Genomic DNA, 24,030 nt, shown 5'->3' on the forward strand with positions numbered 1-24,030 from the left:
TTAAATTTAAGATCTGAGTCCAGCTTATTTTGGGAATGGAGTTTGTTTGCCTTTTGCTTTGAAAGAGAAGGTTCTTGAACAGAGAGACATAGGGTTGGTGGCTGATGTGCATGTATTGACCAAGAAGATGAGGAGCAATCATGGAGTTGGGTCCTCACACCTTGTGGCTGGTGGGTTCTCATACCTTGTGGCCAGTGGGTTCTCACACCTTGTGGTTGGTGGGTTCTCACACCTTGTGGTTGGTGGGTACTCACACCTTGTGGTTGGTGGGTTCCCACACCTTGTGGCTGGTAGGTTCTCACACCTGTGGTTGGTGGAATCAATGATGAATCTCATGAAAGAAACTGTGCTCTTTTTTTGGAGAGGTATTAGTGATGGGGATTGCAAAAACTCAGAAGTGGTAGATTTCAGAATGGTCACCTGCTGTGTTGCAAAGCTCTTCTTGTCAGTTCTTGCTTGGTAAATGTAAGTTCAGCTGGGACCAGGTAATTGGAAAATTAGAAGGCTAATCCTTTTGTTTCCTTGAAAACATCTATTTCCAAGTCCAGTGAAGCTATTCCCACCAAAGCCAAGAACCACACTCACCTAGTTTTATATTTCCCAGGAAATATGGTAGTGACTAAATGCCCTTGCAAAATGTTTTCTTTCATCTACTATCTACCAACACTTATGCTATTAACTCTCTTATTTCTGCGCAAATCAATTAAACATATTTAAGTTTACCCTCCAAATTAAATAAATAGTGGATAACAAATTAAGAACCATAGGCCTGGATTTTTAGATTGCTGTCTGATTATTTTCTTTTTTTTGATACGCGGGCCTCTCACTGTTGTGGCCTCTCCCGTTGCGGAGCACAGGCTCCGGACACGCAGGCTCAGCGGCCATGGATCACGGGCCCAGCCGCTCCGCGGCATGTGGGATTTTCCCGGACCGGGGCACGAACCCGTGTCCCCTGCATCGGCAGGCGGACTCTCAACCACTGCGCTACCACGGAAGCCCCTGTCTGATTATTTTCAAAGTAATATCAGTGCAGCTATTTGTCACTTGACTGTGCATTAGCTGCGTATTTTTAAGTTGGGGGAAACTATTACTCAGTTTTTCTTTTGCTGTTTTGCAATGCTTTTATAAGAAGGTTGAGAGGATATTTATTTTGTAAATTTTCCAACCTCTAAAATTTTGGAAGAGGAAAACAAGGCAGATAGTATTTATTTGCCTTTGTTCTGGTCTTGAAGATTGGGAACAAATATCAAAACAACAGGAAGTGGCAGATTAAACAAAACACAAATACATAACTATATAATCAGTTGACAAGGCAGTATGTAGACTAGGGTAGGGGCACCCTGCTCTATCAACTGCCTTGATTTGTGAAAGAGGTAAAGCAGAATATTGAAAAAGAAATATTTATTTGAAAGCAGTTAAAAAAAAAGAAAGAAAGGTGCTAGGGCTAAGATATACAAATATGTTAGGTTTTGGTCTATAAAATGTTGAGGTTGAGAATTGGAAGGTAAATCACTCAACATTTTTAAATTTTTTTGCTAGTGTTAGAAAATTCTAAACTATATTGATAAATAAGGGCTTTGAAAATGTGAAAGATGACGGACTTTATATTAGAAGCTTCAGATGAATAATCTCCTGTAATGGATACTGATGTGAAAAAGAAGGCCAGCCATTATCTTTGTGTGTGAATCTTATTCATAAAAAATATTGGTGGGTTTTAAGGGAAGATTCTTTCCCACTTGTTGAGTTTGTTGAAACGCAGATTTCTGGGCCCCTGAGATTGTGATTTCACGAGGTCTGGGCTGGAGCCGGAGAATGTAAATTTCAGCAGGTTTCCTGGTGTTGTCATGATGCTGCTGGTTTTTTGAGATATACTTCTTTAAAAAAAAAAAAAGGCACAACTTAAAAGTTGAGAATTATGTTTTATTGGGCAGACTTGCTGAGGGCTTAAGTCTGGGAGGCAGCTTCTCAGACAGCTCTGAGGGACAGCTCTGAAGAGGTGAAGGAGGAACCAGGAGATATAGGAGTTTTTGCAACAAAGACCAGGTAGTCGGAACATCAAAAGGTTACTGTTAATTAAGGAAAACCAGGCATCTCAAGTTAATGAATTCAGTGTTTTTCTGTGTATGGGCAGATTCAAGAGTCTGGGCTCATTGAAATCATCCCTGGAGATGTACCTTAACTATCTAGGGCCAGTATCCTGCTTTTCTTCATCCTGAATCTCCTCAGGATGCACAGGGTGGCTTCAGTGGCTGATGGCTTGGTGTCCGCAACCTCCTTTGTTTACTGATGTAGCAGTTGACCTTTTTCATCCACATATCTCTACATTAATATAAAGTCCACTGACTATTTCTAAGGCAGAAAGTCTCACTAAATATGTGAAGGTATTTGAGGTGGTGTATTATAACCTGCTTGGCCACCGTGTGATCTTGTGGCAAATCATTTACTGTCTTTGAGCCTCCGTCTCCTCGTATAAAAGAGTGGTCTGGGTTTGATTATTTCTAGGTTTCCTGTAGTACCAGTGGTGTACTGCAGCTGCCTCTGACTGAGGCACCAGAGCCAATGGTTAAATATTCAGGAATTCTTGAGTGATTTGTTACATACTCAGTATCTTGAAATCGGCCATGGTGGGAGTATTTATATCACAGGAATCAGCAAGACCTATAAATGAGGGCTTTTAAAATTCTATGTAGTTTTGTTTTTTGAGAGCTGGTTTATGAACATACCACTGATGTAGCATTATACTATGAATTTCTGTATCAGTGTCCATTTCTGCAAAGATATTGCCAGAAATTTATAAATGGAAAGGGTTACCTAAAGTCTGCATTGGCATTTTTAACTCAGGAAAGAGATCTAGTGGCACAAGAACATTATGTTTGAGGGAAAAAAATGTTTTGTTTGTGTTTCTTCTGTTTATTTGAGAAATTTAAAGAATGCTAAGGGCGCAGAGGGTAGTGGTTACTTGTTCATATTAATTTTTGCTGGCTAATAAGACCTGGCCCATGTTATTGTTATTGTAAAAATGTTTGTGGGTTCTTCAGTTATTGAAGTGGTCTGGACCTGAGGTTTATTGCCGAGATTTGCTTTCCGGGAGACTGAAAGAACTAATGTGACCGGGCACCATAATGTAGAGGAAATAGCCATGCGCTGAGAGTTTGGGGTTTCACTCCTGGCTGTGCCATCAACTGGGTATGTGGCCCTAGACAAGTGACTTGTCCCCTCTTAATTTTGGTTTTCCCCATGTATAAAATAATTTGTTTATACATGATAATCTTTTAAATATTTTTTACTTTAAAAGTCTGATAGTTCATTGAGACCCTCACTAGTTAGCAGAAAAACCTACTCTGATCACCTTTCACCAATCCCCTTTTACAGTGTTGGCAGGACCACTGCCTGAGCTGATTCCGCTGCATGAATATGACCTGAGAGCTGGGGACGCCTTTGTTAGGGACCATTGTAAGTCCTTTATAAAATCCTGGTTTCCTCTCTTGTAGTGGTGATGTCTTAGAGGGCTCCTTGCTCTTTTAAATTAGCATTCCTCTAAAGATTCAAATCATCTTGCATTCCTATGACTCATCCAACACTTTAAAATAATGTTACCTACAAAACAGATAATATCTGTAGGTTTCAGTTATCTTGCCATCAGGATCAATTTTCCATGGTTATTCCTATGAAATTATAAGAACTTTCAGAGTTACTATTCCCTTATATTATAAGAAATACAATATTTTCTAATATCCATAGTAATAAAATAATAGAAAACAGAGATATATTAAAAAGGCAGAGACATAGCAAATTATCTGGCATTAGAATACAATATCCATATGAATACTAATGAACAGTAAGAAAATGATATTAAAGGAAAGAAATCGCATTATTTCTCAATGTATTATCTGAAAGCAAATTCTGATTAAGAGATTCCATTCACATTTATCATCAAAGCTCCTATGGTTGGATCACAAGTAAAGTCAAGGAAAGAAGGCAAGACTAAAGAATAGACATGAAGAATCATTTTACTCTATGGAAAATCTCACTAGTTATACCTATGTTTTGGATGAATACATGGCATTGTGTGTCTTGTAAGAAATACTAGTGTTAAAGACCTTGTAATGTCTTTTTTAAAAACATTTAATTTTACTTATTTTTTTATACAGCAGGTTCTTATTAGTTATCCATTTTACACACATTAGTGTATATATGTCAATCCCAATCTCCCAATTCATCCCACCACCACCACCTCCCCCCACCACTTTCCCCCCTTGGTGTCCTTACATTTGTTCCCCACATCTGTGTCTCTATTTCTGCCCTGCAAACAAGACCTTGTAACGTTTTTACCTTGAAAAGTTTCAAGGAACTTCATTGTGTTCTCAATCAAGAAATTTTCACAGAGCACCTATTGCATGCCAGATAGTGTGCTAAAGATTCAGTGGCGAGTACATTTAGATAAAGGTCTTGCTTTAGCAGAGATTATATTTTGATAGGGAAAATGGAAATCAATGAAATGATCGTGTGATTTGATATAAAATTGCAACTACAAATGTGAAAAAAAGAGAGGAGCATGGAAATAAGAGGATTTGTAACATGGGATGAGACCTTGTTAAGGCAATGGGCAAAGGAATCTCTGAGCTAAGATCAGAAAGAGTAGGAATAGGTTTAACTAAATGAAGAAGGAAGGGAAGAGCATTCTAGGCAGAAGGAACTCCATGTGTGCAGAACCAGTGGCTGGAGGGAACATGGCAAAGACAAGAGGCTGAGCAAGGGTCAAGTTGTTATAGCAGAGAGAAGGGGTGGAGCCTGGAGCAACATGGCCTGGAAACATGGAAGGGCTATGGTGATTCCTTTGTATGTCACTTAGGAGCTTTGTTTCAATGAAGGAAATCATTGAATTGTAACAAACGGGAAGGTGACAGAGTCAGATTTTTGTTTCAAAAAGATAATTCCGACTGCCAAGTAGAAAAGACCTTACGAGATCAAGGAACAGAGCAGGACAGTTGAAGAGCGAGCTGGAAGCAGAATAACTAATGGTCAGAGAAGAGGGTGTGAGAATTAATATTTGTGGTGGGGGAACAATTATGTGTGGTGAAAGATGTCTTTTTTCATATGCATTTGTTTTTCTATTAGAAAACAAGGACGGTAGAGACAATTAACCAAACGAACTCCAAAAGAAACAACAAAGTAGCACAAAAGAGGACCCAAATTAGTTGATTTTTAATTTCTTTTTCTTACCCTGTCATGAATGGGTCATCAATATACTATTAAATATTTAGTGGCTGCAGTATTTAAAACATGCAAGCCTAATATAGTGAAAACTGAAAATCCAATTGATTATACAATTATATTCGTGAAATGGGTTATCAGTTGGAGACTCTGGGTGGAATACTTGAGTTATGCACCATTTATGCATATCTCAAAAGGGGGAAAGGGAAGTGAGGGAAGATAAATTTGGCTTAATAAAGAGAGAGAGAGAGAGCATTGCAACTTCTTTGGACCAAATAAAATTTTGGTGGTGTAATGATTTTTCACATATTAAGCTCTGTTTCCTACCTCAGAGAAATTGATAACCTCTATTATGTGATTCTAAACATCCCCTTGAAACACATTGAGATTAGTCTTGAAAAGTAAAGGCACGTATTTAACATAATGGACAGAATTTTTAATGGAAAGTAAAATCATTAATGTGTTTATGTTTTCTACAATCTACCTTTTATCTAACCATTCTCATAACTTATAAATTTTAATTAATATAATGCTTTCAGAAAGCCCCGGCCAGATTGCCCTCACTTCCAAGTGATTAATCTGGAATTAAGGCCAGCACCATGCAGGTACAGAATGAATTGTTCTGTTATAAAGTGAATGCGCTGCTGACAAGGCCACTTTAAGCAGAATAAAGGAAAAACAGGGAAACTCTAGGGTAGGTGCACACATACTTCCAATCATCACCTGAAGACCAGGAAGTCAGCTGCCCCAGCCTTCATTTTTCTGGGTAAATGTTTTCCTCGCTCAGGCTCTGACATCCTAGCATCGCTCCCTTTAAAAGGAAGCTGTAAATGTCACTTTAACATTTAACGAGAGAGGAGAAGCTCCCACAGTGAAAAGCCAGGGGAACAAAGTAGGAGTGTTTGTACCCACGCTCATCTCCCCGACTTTGACCCAACCCTGCTGGATGTCTGGTTAGGTGTGGGCTGAACGCAGAATAGTAAGAGGAGCCTCAAGTGCCATCCGGGCTCTGAGTGCAGAGTCCATTATACATGGTGTCAGACAGTTTTGACAAATGCACTGACACAATCAAACCTTTTATCAATTTAAAAAGTAACCTTGTCACAGTAATATGTCAAACTGTTCAGATACAACTAAAGGAAAACAAGTCGTCACACACTCTAGAGGAACTGAGTAAATAAGAAAAAAATGTGACTGGAATTTTTTTTTGAGTTCTTTCTTCCCATGTCAATGAAGATTTAAAAATTCTCTCTAATAAAACCGGAGGAAATTTATGAGTAGCTTTCACCTGCAAGTCAGGCTCAAATGATGCAGCTGCTTTGGAGGTGTCCTGTATCCGTGTGGTGGCAGGTATAAGGAGGAGGTGAAGTTGAGGCTCTTTGAACTCTGCCTTTGTGTCATTTAAATGAGAGAGTGCTTCTAAGGCCCAAATTGGTGGCCTGAATTCAGTGAGTCAGCATAGATGTGACACATTGTTACATATAATAATTCAGGTTTAAGTACAGTTGTATTTGCGAAGTATGTATTAGAAACCACACAGAGTATTTGGTTTGTAATTCATAAATAATTATCATTAATAACACAGTTATTTTATATAGATTATTAACATTTATTGTGCATTATATACCATGTGCTCTGCTGAGTTTTTATATTACCTTATTTAATGCTCAAAACAACCCTACAGAGCGGGAACAAAAATTACTGAGTTATAGTTGAGTAAACTGAGTCTCAAGCATATTAGGGGGTTTGTCCAAGTCTATACAGCCACCAGGATTCCAAATCCAGCTCTGACTTCAAAGCCCTTATTCATAACCACTAAAACATTCATTTAATGAGAAGGGTAGCGTAAGTCCTCAGTTCTCAAATCCAGGAGAATCCTTGAAGAGGTTTAAAAAATACTGATGCTGGGTCTCACCCCCCAGGGATTCTGATTTATCTAGTATGGGGTCAGCTTAGACACTAAGATTTTTAAAAGCCTGCTTAGGAAATTCTATATGTAGCAAAGCTTGAGAATCATTGGAGTAAATAATGCCACACTAACCACAAAACATAAGTGAATCCTCTGTTTTAACTTCCTTACTCTGACTTTTGGAGAATCTAGAAATTTCATAGGACCTACCAATTTACTTTCGGTTAACCAAGAGACTTAAAAATAAATTCTAGGGACTTCCCTGGTGGCGCAGTGGTTAAGAATCCGCCTGCCAATGCAGGGGACACGGGTTTGATCCCTGGTTGAGGAAGATCCCACATGCCGCGGAGCAACTAAGGCTGTGCACCACAACTACTGAGCCTGCACTCTAGAGCCCACGAGCCACAACTGCTGAGCCCGTGTGCCACAACTACAGAAGCCCGCATGCCTAGAGCCCGTGCTCTGCAATGAGAGAAGTCACTGTGATGAGAAGTACATGTGCCGCAACACAGAGTAGCCCCTGCTTGCAGCAACTAGAGAAAGCCCATGCATAGCAACGAAGACCCGATGCAGCCAAAAATAAATAAATTTATATAAAAATTCTATTAAGGTAATTGGAGGATGAGTTGGATTTTGATGACAAAATGGGAATTTTAAATTAGGCACATGAAAAATCAAGGTCTGGAATAGGTACTAAAAGTGCTTTAAAGAATATACTCTCCACATAATTTTCATAAGTCAAGCATTTCTTCAACATTTCAGTTTTTAATAATGTTTGCACTTAATTGATAATTAAGCAATAAATTCTTCCTATTTTTGACTCGTGTTATTAAACTTCTATATATATTTACTTTTTCTTGCTGCCCCATAGTCTGCTAAACGTAAGTCTACTGAATCTTAAAAAGAAATCAGCATTTTCCAGTATTTTGGGGGCATCCTGGAAATTATTGTCCCACTGATTCATTGACTATCCATTCATTATTGTTTTAATTACTTTGGATGAAGAAGATTCTGCTGAATTTTTGAGACTTATTTGAAAATATATTTATTTAAATTGCAGATAGCTGATAATACTTTCTTCTTATTTATTCTGCAGATAGAGAAGAGAAAAAACAATTATTAAACCATTGAAAGCACCAGTTAACTTAGGTTACTATGTTGGTGGCAGCACAAAAATGTTGGAGGTGCCAAATCAACTCTTAGAGGTCTGGGAGAGGTGGAATTCCAGACAGATATTTTGATAGTGCTTGAAAATTTGAGGGACTTGGAATTCAAGGGCAGGAATCTGGCAAGTTCAGATGGCATCTTGGTTTTCAATTTGCTCAATGATCTTCTAATTGCTAAATACAGCTGACTGTTTTTAGTACTTATTTTATTTGATCTCTCTGTTACTTGATCCTGTTGACTTCACCTTTATTCTAGAAACTTACTTTCTCCTTGGCTGGCATACTCCTCCTTCCTGGGTCTCCTCCTGGGATTTTGTCTTCCAGCTTCTCCACTATCTGCCTCTTGAATATTTTGGTGTTTTAAAAGTTTAGACCTCCTCTCTTCTCACTCCAAAAACTCTCTGTTCTCCTCTACTTAAATGTCAGCTATTCTGATGATTATTAAATTTATATGTCCAGCCCATGGAGGTATACTTTTTTTTAGTCCTAGATCCATATCTCATTATTCCTTGTACAATTCCAAATTTGTATCCCAAGAGCTATCAAAGTCATTGTCCAAAAAGGATTTTATTCCTAGACTTTTCCCTTCTTCAGCGTTCTCTTTCTCTCTGAATGACAGCATCACCCATCTGGTCATGCAAATAAATTATCTTAGGATCACTCCTTTCCCCAACCTAGAAATAGTTTCCAAGGTAAATAGATTTCAACTGCTGGTCTCTTTTGTTTCACTACTGTCATAGTTTATTTACTTATTAATTCCAAAGTATTTATGGAATGTCATCTATGTGCCAAGCATTGCAGATACCTGAAGACCTGGCAGGTCTCTGCATAGAACTTGCATTCTAATAGAAATAATACAAGAATGAATGAATAAAGAAGAAAACATCAGAATATGCCATGGAAAGGAGGTTGAAAAACCAAGAAAAGAAGGTTGTAAGTAATGACAGGGAGGTTACTATGAACTGAGGAGCCCCTTTGAGGTGAGATGTCAATTTCAAGAAGCAACCAGGCGTATGGTATTCAGGAAGAATGGCATTACAGATAAATGTGGGAGCTTGTACAAAATCCCAAAGGTGGAAATGAGCTCCATGTTTTCAAGTAACATAAAGAAGGTTGGAATTGCAAAAGAATAGTGAATAGGGGAGGTGGGGATGGTAAAAGATGAAGTAAAAGAAAGTATACCAGGGCCAAATCAATAGAGTTTTCTAAGTCAGAGCATGGAGATTGGATTTTATCCAAATTTACTTTTTTTTAGAAAAGTTATTTTGACTACTCTGTAAAGAATGGATTTTAGGGAGTGAGAGAGAAGCAAGTAAATGAGCAAAGATGCCATTGTGGATTCCAGGAAGGAGATAGTGATGGCTTGTATTAGGATCATAGAGGTAGAGGAGGTTAGATTGATGGCTTCACAATATATTTTGGTGAGAGTTTTGATAGAAGTTACTGATGAATTGGATCTGGCAGGAGAGTTAAGGGAAAGAGAAATTAGGGATAATTCTTAGGCTTTGGCTTTAGCATCCAGGTATAGAGTCACTTAATACAATGGGGAGGATTGTGGAAGGAACAGTTTTGAGTGGAGAGAAATCAAGTGTTCTTCTTAGTTTTGTTATTTTTGAGATGCTATTAGACATCTAAAATGAGATACAAGTTCATAGCTTAATATATGACTAGTTTTCAAAGCAGAGGTTAGAGTAAAAGATACAGAATGCAAGTCCTAAGCATTATAAATAGCATTTAAATACATTGTACTGATAATACTATCGTGCCTAATATGTGTTAGATATTATTCTAAGTATTTTACATGTTAAGTACTTCATATCACCTGTGTTAATTCATTTGTACTTCATGATAACCCCTATTTTAGAGGTAAAAAAAAATGACACAAAGAAGTTAAGTGACTTTCCCAAGGTTACATAGGTGGTAATTGGCAAGTCCAGGATTTAAAATAAGGAGTGTGGTTTGAATGCCCTCTCTTAACCATGATTCATACATAGGGTGTGCACAAAGCATGAAAAGAAAAGTGGCCATAAACTCAACATTCTGAGAGGAGGAGAAGCCAAGAAAGGAGTTTATAAAGGACCCAATGAGATAGAGGAAATCAGGAAAGCAAGAGAGTGATATTATAGAACCTGGGAAAAGACAGTATCTCAAGAAGTCAGAATGACTTAGGGTGTGGAATACTGCTGAAAAGTTAAGAAATGTAGAAGAAAGAGAAATAGAGAAGTTACATTTGGTTTTGGCATTGCCAAGGTCATTGGCAAGCTTGACCAGGGCTGTCTTTGTATGGGGTAAAAGCTGAAAGCCATTTGGTGGGCCTTTCTTTAGGGTCATCACTTGACAGTGCTTCCAAGTGAAAATGCCTCTCTCTCCTTTGTGCTTGAACTATGCCTAAATAGTCATTTTCTCCACTGATCTTCTGGTTATTCTCTCTTTATCTTTCTTTATCTCTACCTCTATTTCTGTCTCTTTAACTCTTTCTCATTTTCCCCTTACCTTCTTTCACTATAAGCTTTTGATGTCAATAGATTTATCTTGCTCATTTTTTCACTCCTGATGCATAGTATAGTTTCCAATATTTAAGTGGTAACTAATAAATATTTATTGATTGAATAAAGCCTGAATGCATCAGTGATATAAAAATGATTTTATTGGATTTAATCATAAAACTTATTTCAGGGTAGACTTTGAGTTTATAATGCGAGATACAGGAAGTAGGTTTTTTCTTTAACACTGCATTTAAAGTTGAACTACTGGAAGCAGGAAACAAGGAAGTACCTGGCTTCAGTTAATTGACTGGGGCTTCATATCTGACCGTATTTGCATAGATCAAGGAACAAGAAAAGCTATTTGGCTGACAGGGTCTTGGTGCTCTGGCCAGGTGACAGGCCTGAGCCTCTGAGGTGGGAGAGGCGAGTTCTGGACATTGGTCCACCAGAGACCTCCTGGCCCCACATAATATCAAATGGCAAAAACCCTACCAGAGATCTCCACCTAAACACTAAGACCCAGCTCCACTCAACAACCAGCAAGCTACAGTGCTGCACACCTTATGCCAAACAACTAGCAAGACAGGAACACAACCACACCCATTAGCAGAGAAGCTGCCTAAAATCATAAGTTCACAGACACCCCAAAACACACCACTGGACGTGGTCCTGAGACCAGAAAGACAGGATCCAGTCTCATCCAGCAGAACACAGGCACCAGTCCCCTCCACCAGGAAGCCTACACAACCCACTTGAACCAACCTTACCACAGGGGGCAGACACCAAAAACAAGGGGAACTACAAACCTGTAGACTGCAAAAAGGAGACCCCAAACACAGTAAGTTAAGCAAACTGAGAAGACAGAGGAATACACAGCAGATGAAGGAGCAAGGTAAAAACCCACCAGACCTAACAAATGAAGAGGAAATAGGCAATCTACCTGAAAAAGAATTCAGAGTAATGATAGTAAAGATGATCCAAAATCTTGGAAATAGAATGGAGAAAATACAAGAAAGGTTTAACAAGGACCTAGAAGAACGAAAGAGCAAACAGAAAATGATGAACAACACAATAAATGAAATTTAAAATTCTCTAGAAGGAATCAATAGCAGAATAACTGAGGAAGAAGAATGGATAAGTGACCCAGAAGATAAAATAGTGGAAATAACTACCACAGAGCAGAATTCTAAAAAAAAGAATGAAAAGAATTGGGGACATCTCAGAGACCTCTGAGACAACATTAAATGCATCAACATTCAAAATATAGGGGTCCCAGAAAAAGAAGAGAAAAAGAAAGGGACTGAGAAAATATTTGAAGAGATTATAGTTGAAAACTTCCCTAATATGGGAAAGGGAATAGTCAATCAAGTCCAGGAAGCACAGAAAGTCCCATACAGGATAAATCCAAGGAGAAACACGCCAAGACACATATTAATCAAACTATCAAAAATTAAATACAAAGAAAAAATATTAAAACCAGCAAGGGAAAAGCAACAAATAACAAAAAGGGAATCCCCATAAGGTTAACAGCTGATCTTTCAACAGAAACTCTGCAAGCCAAAAGGGAGTGGCAGGACATATTTAAAGTGATGAAAGGGAAGGTCCTTTAACCAAGATGACTCTACCCAGCAAGGACCTCATTCAGATTTGACAGAGAAATTGAAACCTGTACAGACAAGCAAAAGCTAAGAGAATTCAGCACCACCGAACCAGCTTTTCAACAAATGCTAAAGAAACTTTTCTAAGCAGCAAACACAAGAGAAAGAAAACACGTACAATAACAAATCCAAAACAATTAAGAAAATGGTAAAAGGAACATACATATCAATAATTACCTTAAATGTAAATGGATTAAATGCTCCAACCAAAAGACATAGACTGGCTGAATGGATACAAAAACAAGATCTGTATATACACTGTCTACAAGAGACCCACATCAGACCTAGGGACACACATAGACTGAAAGTGAGGAGATGGAAAAAGATATTCCATGCAAAAGGAAATCAAAATAAAGCTGGTGTAGCAATTCTCATATCAGAAAAAATAGACTTTAACATAAAGAGTATTACAAGAGACAAAGAAGGACACTACATAATGATCAAGGGATAAATCCAAGAAGAAGATATAACAATTGGAAATATTTATGTACCCATCATAGAAGCACCTCAATGCATAAGGCAAATGCTAAGAGCCATAAAAGGGGAAATCATCAGTAACACAATAATAGTAGGGGACTTTAACACCCCACTTTCACCAATGGACAGATCATCCAAAGTGAAAATAAATAAGGAAACACAAGCTTTAAATGATACATTAAACAAGATAGACTTAATTGAAATTTATAGGACATTCCATCCAAAAACAACAGAATACACTTTCTTCTCAAGTGCTTATGGAACATTCTCCAGGATAGATCATATGATGGGTCACAAATCAAGCCTTGATAAATTTAAGAAAATTGAAATCATATAGGTAGCTTTTCTGACCACAATGCCATGAGATTAGATACCAATTACAGGAAAAAAATCTGTAAAAAATACAAGCATATGGAGGTTAAACAATACACTACTTAATAACCAAGAGATCACTGAAGAAATCAAAGAGGAAATCAAAAAATACCTAGAAAGAAATGACAATGAAAACATGATGACCCAAAACCTATGGGATGCAGCAAAAGCAGTTCTAAGAGGGAAGTTTATAGCAATACAATCCTACCTTAAGAAACAAGAAATATCTCAAATAAACAACCTAACCTTACAGATAAAGCAATTAGAGAAAGAAGAACAAAAAAAACCCAAAGTTAGCAGAAGGAAAGAAATCATAAAGGTCAGATCAGAAATAAAAGAAAAAGAAATGAAGGAAACAATAGCAAAGATCAATAAAAGTAAAAGCTGGTTCTTTGAGAAGATAAGCAAAATTGATAAACCGTTAGCCAGACTCATCAAGAAAAAAAGGGAGAAGACTCAAATTAATAGAATTAGAAATGAAAAAGGAGCAGTAACAACTGACACTGAAGAAATGCAAAAGATCATGAGAGATTACTACAAGCAACTCTATGCCAATAAAATGGACAACCTGGAAGAAATGGACAAATTCTTAGAAATGCACAACCTTTGGAGACTGAACCAGGAAGAAATAGAAAATATAAACAGACCAATGACAAGCACTGAAATTGAAACTGTGATTAAAAATCTTCCAACAGACAAAATCCCAGGACCAGATGCCTTCACAGGTGAATTCTATCAAAGATTTTGAGAAGAGTTAACACCCTTCCTTGCCAAAATCTTCCAAAATATAGCAGAGAGAGGAACACTCCCAAACTCATTCTACAAGGCCACCATCACCCTTATACCAAAACCAGACAAAGATATCACAAAAAAAACTACAGGCTAATATCACTGATGAACATAGAAGCAAAAGTACTAGCAAACAGAATCCAACAGCACATTAAAATGATCATACACCATGATCAAGTGGGGTTTATCCCAGGAATGCAAGGATTCTTATATGCAAATCGATCAATGTGATGCACCATATTAACAAATTGAAGGATAAAAACCATATGATAATCTCAGTAGATGCAGAAAAAACTTTCGACAAAATTCAACAGCCATTTCTGATAAAAACTCTCCAGAAAGTAGGCAGAGAGGGAACCTACCTCAACATAATAAAGGCCATATATGACAAATCCACAGTCAACATCATTCTCAATGGTGAAAATCTGAACTTTTCCACTAAGATAAGTAAGAAGACAAGGTTGCCCACTCTCACCACTATTATTCAACATGGGTTTGGAAGTTTTAGCAACAGCAATCAGAGAAGAAAAAGAAATCCAAATCGGAAAAGAAGAAGTAAAGCTGTCACCGTTTGCAGATGACATGATACTGTACATAGAGTATCCTAAGGATGCCACCAGAAAACTACTAGAGCTAATCAATGAATCTGGTAAAGTTTCAGGATACACAATTAATGCACAGAAGTCTCTTGCATTCCTATACACTAACAATGATAGATCAGAAATAGAAGTTAAGGAAACAATCCCATTCACCGTTGCAACAAAAAGATTAAAATACCTAGGAATAAACCTACCTCAGGAGGTAAAAGACCTGTACTCAGAATACTATAAGACACTGATGAAAGAAATCAATGATGACACAAACAGATGGAGAGATATACCATATTCTTGGATAGGAAGGATCAGTATTGTGAAAATTACTATTCTACCCAAAGCAACCTACAGAGTCAGTGCAATCCCTATCAAATTACCAGTGGCATTTTTTACAGAACTAGAACCAAAAATCTTAAAATTTTTATGGAGATACAAAAGACCCCGAATAGCCAAAGCAGTCTTGAGGGAAAAAAACTGACCTGGAGGAATCAGGCTCCGTGACTTCAGACTATACTACAAAGCTACATAATCAAGACAGTATGGTACTGGCAAAAAAACAAATATAGATCAATGGAACAGGATAGAAAGCCCAGAGATAAACACACACACATATGGTCACCTTAACTTTGATAAAGAAGGCAAGAACATACAATGTTGAAGACAGCCTCTTCAATAAGTGGTGCTGAGAAAACTGGACAGCTACATGTAAAAGAATGAAATTAGAACGCTCCCTAACACCATACACAAAAATAAACTTAAAATGGAGTAAAGACCTAAATGTGAGGCCAGACACTATAAAACTCTGAGAGGAAAACGTAGGCAGAACACTGGATGACATACATCATACCAAGATTCTTTTTGACCCCCTCCTAGAGAAATGGAAATAAAAATAAACAAATGGGACCTAATGCAACTTAAAAGCTTTTGCACAGCAAAGGCAACCATAAACAAGACGAAAAGACAACCCTCAGAATGGGAGAATATATTTGCAAATGAAGCAACTGACAAAGGATTAGTCTCCAAAATTTACAAGCAGCTCTTGCAGCTCAATAACAAAAAAGAAAACAACCCAATCCAAAAATGAGCAGACGACCTAAATAGACATTTCTCCAAAGAAGATATACAGATTGCCAACAAAAACATGAAAGGATGCTCAACATCTCTAATCATTAGAGAAATGCAAATCAAAACTACAATGAGGTATCACCTCACACCAGTCAGAATGGCCATCATCAAAAAATCTACAAAAATAAATGCTGGAGAGGGTGTGGAGAAAAAGCAATCCTCTTGCACTGTTGGTGGGAATGTAAATTGATACAGCCACTATGGAGAACAGTATGGAGGCTCCTCAAAAAACTAAAAATAGGGCTTCCCTGGTGGCGCAGTGGTTGAGAGTCCACCTGCCGATGCAGGGGACACGGGTTCATGCCCCAGTCTGGGAAGATCCCACATGCCGCGGAGCGGCTAGGCCCGTGAGCCATGGCCGCCGAGCCTGCGTGTCTGGAGCCTGTGCTCCACAACGGGAGAGGCCACAACAGTGAGAGGCCCGCGTACCGCAAAAAAAAAAAAAACTAAAAATAGAATTACAATATGACCCAGCAATCCCCCTACTGAGCATATAACTTGAGAAAACTATAATTCAAAAAGGGTCATGTACCACAATGTTCATTGCAGTACTATTTACAATAGCCAGGACATGGAAGCAACCTAAGTGTCCATTGACAGATGAATGGATAAAGAAGATGTGGCACATATATACAATGGAATATTACTCAGCCATAAAAAGAAACGAAATTGAGTTATTTGTAGTGAGGTGGATGGACCTAGAGACTATCATACAGAGCAAAGTAAGTCAGAATGAGAAAAACATATACCATATGCTAACACATATATATAGAATCTAAAAAGAAAAAAAAATCCAATGGTTCTGAAGAACCTAGGGGCAGGACAGGAATAAAGATGCAGACATAGAGAATGGACTTGAGGACACGGGGAGGGGGAAGGGTAAGCTGGGCCAAAGTGAGAGAGTGGCATGGACATATATACACTATCAAATGTAAAATAGATAGCTAGTGGGAAGCAGCTGCATGGCACGGGGAGATCAGGTCTGTGCTCTGTGTCCACCTAGTGGGGTGGGATAGGGAGTGTGCGGGGGAAAGACAAGAGAGAGGAGTATGAGGATATATGTATACATATAGCTGATTTGCTTTGTTATACAGCAGCAACTAACAGAACATTTTAAAGCAATTATACTCCAATAAAGATGTTTAAAAAAAAACCTTTGTACTACTATAATGAAAGAAGAAACGTTTTGGATGTGAAGGGTTTATTTTTTGTTTTTTTTTAACATCTTTATTGCAGTATAATTGCTTTACAATCGTGTGTTAGTTTCTGCTTTATAACAAAGTGACTCAGTTATACATATACATGTATTCCCATATCTCTTCCCTCTTGCATCTCCCTCCCTCCCACCCTCCCTATCCCACCCCTCTAGGTGGTCACAAACCACCTAGCTGATCTCCCTGTGCTATGCAGCTGCTTCCCACTAGCTATCCATTTTACGTTTGGTAGTGTATATATGTCCATGCCACTCTCTCACTTTGTCACAGCTTACCCTTCCCCCTCCCCATATCCTCAAGTCCATGCTCTAGTAGGTCTGTGTCTTTATTCCCGTCTTACCCCTAGGTACTTCATGAACTTTTTTTTTTTTTTCCTTAGATTCCGTATATATGTGTTAGCATACGGTATTTGTTTTTCTCTTTTTGACTTACTTCACTCTGTATGACAGACTCTAGGTCCATCCACCTCACAGGATATGAAGTTTTTTTACACTGTAGATCCCAAGGAGATTCCTAGAGGGAAGCCTCAGGATAACCTGAGGCACATGTGTGGAAGTAATCAAATAAGGATCAATACTTTGATTACTCACTCAGTATTGCTACTGAGACAGGAAATAACCATTTATTCTGGCCTGAACTATCAGGTCTCAGCTGTCAAACAGGTCACAGTGTGCCAACTGACTGCTAATTCCATAGCTAATGCAAAGTAACTTGGGCTCGTAGAATGGTGTTTGCTGAAAATTTTTGGTTCTGGAATTTTTCTACAGATTGATCTTTGCAACCAGTGACTTCTGATTGATCTTTGCAACCAGTGACTTCTGTAATATATTACAGACTATTGATGAAAAAAATACACAAAGCAAATCTGTGTACTTGCCATATTAAATATCACAGCTTTTAATCTGAAAATTGGCAAGAGTATGATTTGTATACATTATTTAATCACGATTGTGAATGTTATAGTTAAAATTTATTCTTTTTTATTAAATTATAGTTGATTTACAATATTAATTTCAAGCATACAACATATTGATTCTTTTTTTTTTTTTTTTTTTTTTTTTTGCTGTACTTTGGCCTCTTACTGTTGTGGCCTCTCCTCTTGCGGAGCACAGGCTCTGGACGCACAGGCTCAGCGGCCACGGCTCACAGGCCCAGCCACTCCGCGGCATGTGGGATCTTCCCAGACTGGGGCACGAACCCGTATCCCCTGCATCGGCAGGTGCACTCTCAGCCACTGCGCCACCAGGGAAGCCCCTGATTCATTATTTTTGAAGAGTATACTAATTTTAAAGTTATTATAAAATATTGGCTATATTCCCTGTGCTGTACAATATATCCTTGTATATTACTTATTTTATACATAGTAGTTTGTACCTCTTAACCCTTTGCCCCTCCCTCCATCCCTCTCTCCACTGCTAACCACTAGATTGTTCTCTATACTTGTGAGTCTGTTTCTGTCTTGTTATATTCATTCGTTTTGTTTTTTAGGTTTCACATGTAAGTGAGAACACAGAGTATTTGTCTTTGTCTGTCTTATCTCACTCAGCCTAATATTCTCCCAGTCCTTTCCTGTTGTTAAAAATGGCAAAATTTCATTCTTTTTTATGGCTGAGTAATATTCCGTTGTGTATATATTACATCTTCCTTATCCATTCATCTGTCGATGGACACTTAGTTGCTTCCATATCTTGGCTATTGCAAATAATGCTCTTATGAACATTGGGGTGCATGTGTCTTTCCAAATTAGTGTTTTTGTTTTCTTTTGATATATACCCAGGAGTGAAATTGCTGGTCAATTGGTAGTTCTACTTTTAGTTTTCTGAGGAACCTCCATACTGTTTTCCACAGTGGCTGCACCAATTTACATTCCTGCCAGCAGTGTACTAGGGTTCCCTTTTCTCCACACCCTCTCCAGCATTTGTTATTTGTGGTGTTTTCGACAATAGCCATTCTGACAGGTGTAAGGTGATATCTCATTGTGGTTTTGATTTACATTTTCATGATGATTATCGATGTTGAGCATCTTCTCATGTGCCAGTGGGCCATCTGTATGTCTTCTTTGGAAAATGTCTATTCAGGTCTTCTGCCCATTTTTAATCAAGTTGTTTGTTTTTTGATATTGAGTCTTGTCTTGTTCCTTATTTTAGAGGAAAAGCTTTTAGCTTTTCATCATTGAGTATGATGTTAGCAGTTTGTCATAAACTGCCTGTATTATATAGAGATATAGTCCCTCTTTACCAACTTTGATGAGAATTTTCATCATGAATGGATGTTGAATTTTTTCAAAGGCTTTTTCTGTGCCTATTGATATATTTATGTGATTTTTGTCCTTCGTTTTGTTAATGTGTTAATACTTGTTGATTGTTATAGAGGGGATAGGTTACAATTTATTCTTAAAAAGAAAATTTTTAGAAAAATTTTGCTTTAGTGTTTATCTGTTATCATATTCGTTATATCTCTAACAATGTGGTGTCTCTTGACAAATAAGGACTTCATTCTACGGTTTAAATATGCCTCTGAAAATTGTGTACATATGTTTGTTGTTTTAGTTTTAAATCAACATTATTTAGGAGTAAAATTAAATACACTCATTTTAAGTGTAGTGTTTGATGAGTTTTGACAAATATATACACCTATGTAGGCACCACAATAATCAAGATATAAAAAATTTCCATCATCCCTAAGGCTTCTTAACAATATAGTCAGTGTGCTAAGAAGTTCGCAATATAAAGCCATCCTACTTAAGAAAGCAAGGGGGTGGCATCAGACCATGAGAGTATCAGAGAATTTTTAATCGGTTGTGTGTTCTCATTAATCACTTAGAAGTGGTGTAAGCTTGATAAAGTCACGTAGCCCATCTGAGTATATTAGTGTCTGATACGTATTAAACCCTAAATAAATTCTAATTATTGTTATTCACTTATGCAATGGAAAAATCTTTTTTGTCATTTATACAGTAGTAAACTAAGTGGAGCTCACCTGTAATTTTAAGGGTTCTGTGTTCAAACAGAGCACATATTTTGGTTTTTGCATTATTCCTGTCTTATTTATCTCTATATAATCATAAATTCTTGTACTAACTTGTAGTATTTTGTATGATTGTTGCTATCCGTTGTTCAGTGGTACAGTCATGCTATAAACAGTCACAGTATCAGGATAAATACATACAATTTAGGCTTGATCTAAAAGATTAAAACAGTGCAAAATAAATTTTAAAGCACCATAGTGCTTCAGTATGGCATAATGGTATGCTTTAACAAATAAAATGGAAGTTTTTGAATCAAACTGATGCCAAGCGTCTTAGCTCTTCAATATAATTAAGTGGTTTAAAACATATTTGATAGTCTTAGTCAATGTGTGTATATTGATGATATTATGATCTCACTTAGAGTTTATTGCTGAATCAATAGGTTGAGTTGGTTTTAGCTTGAATTAGTTCTTACCAACTAAATTTTCTTCCAAAGTATATATTTAAAAAGTGTTTCCTCTGCTTCTATTAAACAATGTTATAGAAAGCTCTTTTGTGCTTACTAGGAACTTCTATTTATTGAAACAATTACACTAAATTTAGAATTAGGGAGACAGATCTTAAATAATATCAATTATTGAAATATTCATTGTAACCATATAAATTCGGATGCAAATCCAGAACCTGTGACAGGTCGCCTTTTTCTCTGTACATCATTATGAGGACCACTCTGGGTATGAGTCTCAATCTAACTTTATCAGCTCTGTGTTCTTGGACAAGTTACACTACTTCTCTGTTCCTTGGTTTCCCTTTCTATAAAATGGACACAGTAATGATACCTCCCTTTTGGGGCTGTTAAGAGAATTAAATGAGTTAATACATGAGAAGCACTAAAATAGGGCCTAGTATGGGTATTACGCTTACAAGAACTTACCAATATAAACTGAAATAAGTTTGCTCCTATTCTAAACATTCCCTGTGAAGTGAGTGGTCATGATTTCTAGCTCTGTATTGAAACTGCATATGACAACATACTACCCCAAGTCCTTTCAGCTCTGGAGCCCTGTGATTCTTCACTTGCAGCCTTTATCTCTGTGAACACAATTGCCTTCATTATTCAGGACACAGGCCTTGGTTGTTGGTAATTATTGCCCTCTATACCAGAGTTTTCAAAGGCACTGAGCCTAACATTGATTTGTTACCTGCAGGATTGAGCCTTGCTGATTCTTGCACAGGAATCTTGGGAAAGCAACCAAGTTTAAGACAAAAAGCTGACCTGTTTCACTGATTCATGCTTCAACATCCCAGGGCAAGGCAGAGACGTAATCTCTGGGTGATCTGCGTGTCTCAACACAGAACCAGGGCACGATCACACAGAGAACTCCCTGAGCACTACAATTACCTGCATGCTTTATTGGATAAAGGGTCTTTAGGATACTTTCATGACCACAAACCAGAAAAAGGCCATGAGCAGTTCAAGTAAGAACTAGAAATGAGGTTATCAGAGAACTGTAAAAGTCTCCCCCTAGTTTCAAATTTTAAAGGAGTCATCTGGCACTAATAATGAATGACACCTCTGAGAGAGGGAAGGAGGCATATTTCCAGGGAATGCTTTCATGTCAGGATCATTTTGTCTGAGTGGAAAGTGATTTGCTGTGGGCCTTTACATAAATAGTTCCTGGGTCTCTGCCTCTGTATGTGACTTGGTTTGCTTTAATCTAAAGCAAAAAGGTAGTATTTATGAGGTTACAACTTCGCGCTAATCCTGTGGACCGTGAATTTGTTCACATTCATTTCATGTTAGAATTCCAGTGAAATGAAAAACAATGACAGTGAAACTGACATCTCAGTGAGTGCTGTGTACCAGGTACTACTGCAAGCACTTTGCAGGTAGAGTTGAGACAGGCTGGGACCTGGGACCCTTTGCTGTAGTGCTGCAGTGCTTGCACCTGGACAAACCTCTCCTCCAGCAACAAAATACAAAGAAACTATATGGGACTAAAAATAATTGCTTGCATGTGCAGTTGGGGCAAATTATGGACAAAAAGATACAAAAGACCAGAAAACTCAACTGCCACTTCTGAAGAGCCAGGAGCAAAAACAGGGTGTTGGGAGTAAAAGCAGGGTACTGCGCATGCCCCCTGCACTTAACACCACCAGAGGGGTGGGCAGATGACCTAAGCTACCCCTCTGGCCCAACCCCTGGACACACCCCTACCCTCACCCCATATAAGGAGCAAGCTTGCCAGACCCCAGGGAGCAAGCAAGTAAGGGAAACTGTTGTTTGTTCTCGCTCCCCGCTGCTGCAGCAGGGACACCAATAAAGGCTTGCCTGAATTTCTTGTCTGGCCTCTAGTCAATTTCTATTGATTGGGGAAGGCCAAGAACCCCGGTCATTATCAGAATGGTCAGCTCTTTCTGGCTTGTCAAGACTTTGCAGGTTTCAGCATGAAAGACACACATCCTGGGAACCACCCCCCCCCCCATTCCAGGCAAAGTGGACTCTACTTAACAGGTATTATTTCACTTAATTACCAACCTCTTCCATTACCAATGAGCAACTGTTACTCTCCTTTGCCACTAAGGGAACTGAGCTCCAGAGAGGTAAAGTCATTTTTTGAAGGTTCTAGAACCATTGACACATCCTACCAGTGGCTGAGTGGGAATTCAAACCCAGACAGTAGAGCTGACTCTCATTCTTCACCTAGGTTTAGGTATTGGAATAAGCACATAAGTTGCTGAAACAGACCCTTTTCACCAAAACTTGGCCTAGAACTTGGGTACTTCAATGCCTGTGGGTGTAAGGAGAGGAAGACAATTATTTCTATGCCATTCTTTGGTGACACCAAACCATATTGCAGACTCAATCTCAGAAATGCCTGTCAATGGGCATGAAGGAAGGACTTTTTGAGCCAGCATAGAAAATTGATTAATGACTTGCAAAATTCTGCCAAAACAACACACCTGTACTGTACAGTCCTGTAGTGCCTTGCATAGTAACTACTTAAGGAACAGTGTTGAGTGTCTAGTTTGGGGAAAAAAACACTTCAGCAAAATGTGTTTTGTTTACATTAAGGTCCTTTTCCCCTTCTTATAAAAGCATGAAGAACTCTTTAGACAAATTATGATAAAATATCTGAAAACATCAAACCGTGTTTCGAATGGAAGTTACTATTTCCTGGATATTATTGTGATATAAATGCCCTTTGATAGAGTTTTATTCCTTCTATCATTCACTACCTATATGAATTGCTAAATGTTCTGAGGAGAGTAGTATAATAGCTCCCAGATTTTCAAATTTAGAAAAGTGATCAAATAATAAAAAAGGGAGACAGGAAATGTGGTATTGCCAACTTTTAAATTTATTAAACAATGATACTAAATAAAACACCTACTACTGGTAAATGATGATTACAAGCATATAGATCTAGTGGCACAAATTGTCTATCACTAGCACATTTGTTTTTCAAAATTTCATTTTAATGCTAGACGGGCCGTCATCCTAGTTTAACACAAGAAAGTTTATCTCAACATATTACAAAAATAGGTGTTATGTTGGAAAAACAACTTGACTGCGCTGTAGCATCCCGGGCACTTGTTTTGGGTACCAGTGTGTCAGCGTTCAGTGCAACTGTGTTCAGTGCAACATGACACCAACTGCTCCAGAGTTCCCTTTTGTACCACAGTCATTGTAGAATTCCAGTTTCACATCCCTGTGTTGACAGAAATGGGAGCAGCGTATTTCATGCTGTTTCACTCAATTGAGATTTTTCTGGGCAAACAGAGATGCTGAGGAACCACAGCCCCCAAGCCAGCACCAAGAATGGAAGAAGCTGCGACAGGCTAGCATAGCACACCCCAGGCGCGGGTGGTCTCAGCTCAGGGTGCTTACCCCCCACCCAGAGCTCCCAACTCACCAGGAAGGAGCAGTTGGGGATGGATGTGAAAGGCATAGGTTGGGTCCAGAAAATGTTGTCGAGGATTGTCCACTAGTGTGGTGACTGGCGATTGGGAGACCCGAGTCACATCCTAGCTCTGCAGCCAAAGAGCTCCATGGCC

The 24,030-nt window shown here is 38.2% G+C and overlaps 1 protein-coding gene across 10 annotated transcripts in view; it reads left to right on the top strand.

The window, feature by feature from the left end:
* Positions 1 to 24,030, top strand: part of RBMS3 (RNA binding motif single stranded interacting protein 3) — a 723,832-nt gene that overhangs the window by 158,477 nt on the left and 541,325 nt on the right. The gene's annotated exons all lie outside the window — the stretch shown is intronic.

The sequence above is a fragment of the Pseudorca crassidens genome, chromosome 10, assembly GCF_039906515.1.
Source record: "Pseudorca crassidens isolate mPseCra1 chromosome 10, mPseCra1.hap1, whole genome shotgun sequence".
In the NCBI taxonomy this organism is placed as follows: Eukaryota; Metazoa; Chordata; class Mammalia; order Artiodactyla; family Delphinidae; genus Pseudorca; species Pseudorca crassidens.